Genomic DNA, 7718 nt, shown 5'->3' on the forward strand with positions numbered 1-7718 from the left:
TGGGGTATGTGAGCTAGCTCACTTTTTCTTTCATTGAATTTAGTGCCGCATTATAACGCTAGGTGGCATTGTTTACATGATTGAATTTACGTTCGTAATCGAGATAATCAAGATAGTTTATTTAAGAAACAGTATCAAATTAAAAGAAAGTAGAATGTATTCACAAGAATAAAGCAACATAGAAGTAAGGACAAAATAAAGAACGATAAAAGCTCAAGTGTAAGGTAATAAAGACGAATACGAAAACAATAAAGTGACATATAATTACAATAATAACAAAGCATAAAGAAGTAGGCAGAATAAGAATAAAAGCAAGATACATAGACTTTTGGCGGTAATTCCCTTCCATAGTATTGCAGTCCTATTTTTAAGGACAGCAACTTGTTTGAAACATTGATGTCACCAATTCCGGATCACGTCGGGGTTTTTCGTTGATATTTTGCATAGTTGTTAGATTTATATTTTATGCAATATATGTATTGAAAGAAAAAAATAAGGAACCATCCAAAAGTCTTTTTGTTTTCAAAGTAACCAAACAGGAACAATAATATTATATTTACAGGCGTATTTCATCAAGGCCAGTAGTGTTTTCAAAGTAACCAAACAGGAACAATAATATTATATTTACAGGCGTATTTCATCAAGGCCAGTAGCTTCCCCAGTTATAAATACGAATCATTTTCTCCATTTCCACATCACATGAATCATGGTCTTGTAATATTTATGGATCGTTTTGGAACACGATTTTTAAATAATGTTGAGACAGCTCGGAAAAAAATCGTAAACAATCGCAGAAAAAATGTATTATATTTAAAAACAGTACCGACAAAACAAAGTAATTTTTTGGTAAAAATATTTTCCAGAAAGAATACTTTTAATAATCAAGGAAAATACATGGTTGTCACTTGGTTTTGTACATTGAGTTTTGACATGCTTAAATCAGTGTAATTTTATTTGAGCAGTGATCATTATGATTGATTTCTGAATTAAAACTAAATGCATGAGCTATACTTTTTAGCTATTAATTCTTATATAGAACTTTTATATCAGCCTTGCTGCAGCGAACACACAAAAAAAAAAAAAAAAGAAAAAAAAAAAAAAAGAAAGAAAGGAGCCCTTGGTAGATTCCTTATATCCAAGTTGTAGCCCTCCTACTTGTCCGCCTGAAATGGAGACCAAAAATTTCGCCTGTAGTGTTGATTGTACTGTCTTTTTGGGTGGCAAAAATAGTTCTGTCCAATGATCCTCGTGCAGATATCTACTTCAAGCTAGTTTATAGTTAATTGATGTCTAAAAAAGATTTTAAAATCGAACTTAAAGGAATTAGGGAGAGAGGGTGTCCAGAATCGAGCGCAACTTTTTGTGCGCAATAAATATGCATACGTGTTTTTTTTTTATGGGTGGTACTGTAACCGTCTGGTCGACTTAGCTGCAGATATGTAGCGTTATGGCTTTATGCAATTGTCTTTGACCATAACGCTACAGATCCGCTACTACAAAAAATGTGCAATTTATGGCGCAAGATTTTTTTTGCGCACTGTTTGGATGAATTTCTCCAATTTCTAACATTGTAAATCATCTAACCTTCCCTACATAATGCTGGACACATTTTTAAATAAATCTTTATATTTTATACACATCCCAACCCTTTTATAGTCGTCACTACAAGCGATAAACTCGCTTGAATTAGAATTTTTGCAATCCCCCAGAGAATTCAAATCAAGCCAGTAGAGGCGACTATAAAGTGTTGAGAGGAGGATAAAATAAAAATATACAAATTGGGTTTAAAATGTGTCTGGAATGGGGTGAAAGATTGGTGATTTACCAAAGTTGGAAAGAGGAGAAATTCTCCCATACAGTGCGGAAAAAATCTTGCGCCGTAAATTGCACATTTTGTGCATTGCAGGATCTGTATAGCGTTATGCCATGGTCAAATACAAATCTAGAAAAACCATAACGCTATAGATCTGCAGCTATGGTAAACTACATGTATTCATTTTGTATTTTTTTTTTATCAGTGAGCTACAGTTCTGCAGCTAGATACCTAGGTGATAGATATTTTTATGTATCTCTTTTAAACGAACAAGATGTTAGATTTTGGTTTTGAAGAAAGAAAAAAAAAACACCTTTGGTAATATGTAATTTTTGTGGCGAGTTTATTTTAAAGATGGACATATTTCCTGAATTTAGGAATAATTAAAACCCAGTACCGCTCCAGATGAATCTTCAGGAATCATGTGTACAAAATATTGTCTTATCAAGAATGACTGGTTTGGCTGACCACAGGTGAAGAGACCTTACAAAATCACTTCCAAGCCATTTCCCTTTAGGAAGTCAATGGATCTGTAGTCAGCATGCATATAATAAAACTTGTGACGGTTCGACTTGACTTTTTGCGTCCATATGAGTAGTCGTTTCCCGTTATCTTTCTGAGTGTGATCTCCGGGTGTTCCATCTATGTGTAATTTTCTGGTCAAATACGACTAGAATTCGCTGTCTTAACATATCGGCAACCCATCCTGGGAGTACATAAGAAATGAACACAAATCGTTATGATTTTCCGGGTTGTAATAATTGGTATAATCATATCAATAAAATTAATTAATCATATTACATGAATGTAAATTGAAAAGTTGTTTAACTACTAAAAATATATTGTTTTGAATATGCTATAATTGCAAATGCAACCACGATAACTGTTAACAACATTTTTCACATTATGCGGTGTAGTTGCAGAACTGTAGCTCTCTGCTTGAGAAGATTTCGGAGAGATAAAGCAGAGAGTTACAGATCCATGCGTTGTAACCGTCGATTGACGCCGCCGATTTTTTTGTCGCTCACTTCAGGTACAAATTCTCATCCTAGGCATCATCATGTGACTAAGATCCACTATAGTACTTTTTAAAATGCTAATATTTGTTTGGGGACGATCTTTGCATTTCTTTTACGGATATATTCAATGCTAATATTTGTTTGGGGACGATCTTTGCATTTCTTTTAGGATATATTCAACTAGTAAGCACTGAAACCTGTAACGGTCTTAGTGGTGGTACGGGAGCGAAGCCCCCGCAAGCTGACAAACTTTTACAAATAAGAGACGTTATCCCTTGATTTTACAATAATGGAATATAAGTTATACATATACATAAATTCACATGTTAAAAAATTTCAATATGACAAAAATATTGGGTTTTAAGGATTTGTATATGTTTATAAAAAGAAATGCAACAATATTCTGCAACATAATAGTAAATTCTCCTATTTCGTTTCCGGAAGTCGTACCAAGGCTTCCTGAAAACGACAGTACGTAGTTCCATTGCTCTAGCCGGAAAACCTTAAACAGTGGCGTAGCATCGTTTTTTGAAAGTGGGGGGGGGGGGCAGCCGGAGAAAATTTTTTTTTACTTACCTGAAAAAGTTGACAAGCAAAAAAACAAAACAAAAACAAGCAACAAAAAAAAAAGGGAAAACTTGAAAGTTGCCAAAAGTCGAAAATCCTATTTCGTGGGGGGGGGGGGGGGGGGGGGGGGGGGGGGGGGGGGTAGAGGCTAACTTTTTTTCAGTGTCAAGTACTTTCAGTACCAATTCTAATACAGTACTTCATTTTCGGTACATCACTAAAACTGGGGGGCCAACCAGGTTTTCATTAACATTTGCTATAGTAGAGGTAAGGTTGGGGAAAAAAATGGGGGGGCCAGCCCCCCCCCCCCCCCCTCCCTGGCCCCCGCTGTTGCTACGCCCCTGTTAAAAAAGGCGAAGGAATATTTCTTTCGCTCAGATCTCGAGATTGATGATCATATTGCAGTCAAATCGTGGAAATCAAGCTGCAGTTGCTGTGTATGGCATGCAGTCTTGCACATGCAAGCTACATGTATAATTGAATGGCTGAGAAGGGGGGTTGTTTTTACAGTCATGTGCTACTTTTTAAAATTGAAAGATTATCATTCAAAATTGTTATTAAATCTCTTGTGTTTTTAAATCCAGTTTAAGCTTATTGTATTCATCAGTTTAAGAAATTCATTATCATAGTTAAAGGTTCAAATATTTGTAGTTTACTGCTTGTTCCGTTTCTTTTGCGTTCCGGTATAAATTGATATTCTTCTTCGAAGAAAAAAGTAAAAAGGGCCTAAATTATCTGATTAATAATTCAAAGCATTACACGTCACACTTTCTTTTCAGGAAGGAGGACTGTCCAATAATAAAAGGTGAACTTCTTTTTTTCTGTATTTATTTTTTGGAATAAAAAGTATCATCAGAATATATTTACATCCACTGAATATTTAAGGTCTTCCGTTTCCAACGGAAGACCTTCTACTGATTCTGAAGATTAAGATTATTAAGGTCTTCCGTTTCCAACGGAAGACCTTCTACTGATTCTGTTGGTAAAGATTATTATTCTTTTTTTTCTTCTGCTTCCTAGACAGCAACTTTGAGGCCTCATATCTCGCTCATTTCTCAACGGATTTCGCTCAAATTTTCAGACGTTATAGACGTTAATAAACTCTATCAGAATGCTGTCTAAAATTTCAAAAAGCCACTTCCGCTTTTGAGTTATTTCCCTTTAAAGGAAAATTTATAGGCTTTCGTTTCCAGACAAAGGCTCAAAGACGGCTTAAGCTGGAGCAGAAATTTTACTGATTTTAGATAATAGAAGGATTGAAGTTGTGCACATCGGTTTTTGTTTTTCGATTTCTCAATTCAAAATGGCGCTATATAGGGGTCAAAAATTAGAACGCTTAAAAGAACCAAGAATTACTCATATTTTGCTTTTTATCTTCTAAACTAAAAATATTTTGCTAAAATATATTGAACATAATTTGTGCAGAATTAGAAGATCTTTCAAATGATATGTCGAAAAAAGGGCTGACCCCTAAATTAAGGGATCTAGAGGGGCCAAAAGTTTTTTCCAGATATCTCAAAAAGTATCGAGAATTTGTTTTACATCAAAGAAGCAAAGTTGTTTAAAATATCAAGCTTTATCTAATGGGGTCGTCAAAATACGTCCAGCAACGTCACTTCCGGTCGAACCGGAAGTAGTCCGAAAATGCATATTTTTGCTGTTTTTGACAGGTTTTTGGGTAACATGTGTCACTAAAAGCTTAAATATTAATTTTGCGTCCGTCGTCGTCACTTCCGGTCAAACCGGAAGTACCAAAGAATGACTTAATTTTGCAATACTTAACATTCATTTGGAGGATTATCCCATTTTGCACTTCATTACTCTTTTAATTTAAATGAAAGTTACTTCTGGTCAAACAGGACGGAAGACCTACTCGTTGCTTTGCAACGAGCTCGGCTCTAGTTCTTATTATTCTTTTTTTTTTTTCTTCCTAGACGCCAACTTTGAGGCCTCATATCTCGCTCATTTTTTAATGGATTTTGTTCAAATTTTCAGATATTATAGACGGTAATAAACTCTATCAGAATGTTGTCAATAATTTCAAAAAGTCACTTCCGGTTTTGAGTTATTTCCCTTTAAACGAAAAATTATAGGCTTTCATTTCCAGACAAAGGCTCAGAGACCACTAAAGCTGGAGCAGAAATTTTACTGGTTTTTGATAACAGAAGGATTGAAGTTGTGCACATCGGTTTTGGTTTTTCCATTTCTCTATTCAAAATGGCGATATACAGGGTTCAAAAAATAGAACGCCTAAAAGAGCGAAAATTTACACATGTTTTCCTTTTTATCTTGAAAACTAAAAATATTTTGTTAAGACATGTTGAACAAAAGTTGTGCATAATTGCAAGGGCTTTCATTTAACACTATAGAAAATGGGCTGGCCTCTAAAATAAAGGATCTCTGGAGCTTGAAAGTTTTTGCTTTATAACTCAAAAACGGTAAATATTTCGATCTAGATATATCGAGCAAAATTGTTCTTTAACACCCTTTTGATCTGATAGGAATGTTTATTTGTTCGAATATACCGGGGTTATTGCATAATATGCAGTCGAAAGCAGGTCAGGTAAACATGTAGCGTTTTCATTCGGCAAGTAAATCTGACCTCAACATGTGTATAACTTGCTGTAAATAATATACCCTACGGTATTTTATGTTGATTTTCTTCAAAATAAGGTTTTAAATGTGTTTTATGATTAACTATTAAATCATGTATTACAACTACTTTTTCTATTTTTCTTTATAAAATTTAATTAGTTTTATAGTGAACACGTCTTTAAAAGCGGAAGATATAAAATCTACCTTTCTGCGTTTATCATTGTAACAAACTATATAATTAATCTTAAAATTTATACATTGAATAATTCACGATCATTAGTTGTGTACATTTTACGATCCCATTGTTCAGCGAGATGTTTTAGAGTTATGCAATCAAAGCCGCTAAATCACGCTGTCGATCTACATGTAGGTCACGAGTGTACCAGGCACCTGTGGACATAAACAAAGCAAATGTTTGTGATTGTATAAGACCATTGTGTACAAAGACCTAACAATTAATAGAAAACTGTGTTTTTAATTACATCGCGTTTCAATAAGATTATTTTACCCATCTTTCATATTTAATCGTAATTCCAAACACTGGTGCATAAAATCATTTTGAACTGTGTTCTCTTTCTTTGGCCTGTTCTCGCAAAATAAACAAAGCAAGTGTTTGTGATTGTATTAGACCATTGTGTAGAAAGACTTCACAATTAATAGAAAACTGTGTTTTTAATTACATCGCGATTCAATTAGATTATTTTACCCATCTTTCATATTTAATCGTAATTCCAAACACTGGTGCATAAAATCATTTTGAACTGTGTTCGCTTTCTTTGGCCTGTTCTCGCAAGATAAAAAAAAACTCTATTCTGTGTTAATGTATTTTATTTCAATTGTAATTGAGAAGGGGCTTCGGCAAATAATCATAATTAGTGATGGATAGTGATAGGTAATATTTTACATGTACGTTTTATTTTTACATGATCACTCTTTTGTTTCTCCATTTACCGAGGTATCATTTTTTTAAAGATTAAATAAACATTGAACATAAAAAGTAATTTACAATATACTAGTGTTCAGGTATTTGTAATACCGGTATAGCAAACAGGTTATATCCAGCTTTGTCACTTTATGTCTAAAGTTGTGTTCCCCGGTCCTCGTTTACAAGCACGTGGTTGCAAAGAACAGTGGGCATATATGAAAATCCATTGTGTACTCCGATAGTTACAAATGGAAAATTGGGTTTAAAATATGTCGTTTCTTTCATATCATTTCATTTCACTCTATTTCAGCTTGTTTAAATCAATCGTAATCGCTTGTACATTTAGTCATTGTAAGTTTTATATATTTTGATAGCCGAATAAACACTAGCTTGGTTTGCAATACCCCCCCCCCCCCCCTATTTTGATCGAGGTGGATATATTGTTTTATGAATATTAAACTTACATGTACGCATGCATTGTAGTTGTAAGTGGAGGTGACGTTTCTAATTCACGGGAAAACATCCAACGTTAAATTAAGCACTTTTGAGTATGCATTCATTTGCTACTAAACTTTAAAATGTTATTGAACAAAAATAATATACTTTTTCGTTGAATAAACAGAATATCTCAACATTGCACGTTTTAACATGCTTGTACATGTACATGTTCAGTCGATGTAAGTATAAATATACATGAATGCACTTTGCCTAGAATAACGGCCAAAATATATACATCCAGAGTTTAAGAATACGATTTTTAAAAAATTGAAAATTCGTTAATGCTATTTATCATTAACCA

This window comes from Saccostrea cucullata, unplaced genomic scaffold (assembly GCF_032062105.1).
Source record: "Saccostrea cucullata isolate Sc308-1 unplaced genomic scaffold, CSIRO_AGI_Scuc_v1 ctg4103, whole genome shotgun sequence".
NCBI classification, from domain to species: domain Eukaryota; kingdom Metazoa; phylum Mollusca; class Bivalvia; order Ostreida; family Ostreidae; genus Saccostrea; species Saccostrea cuccullata.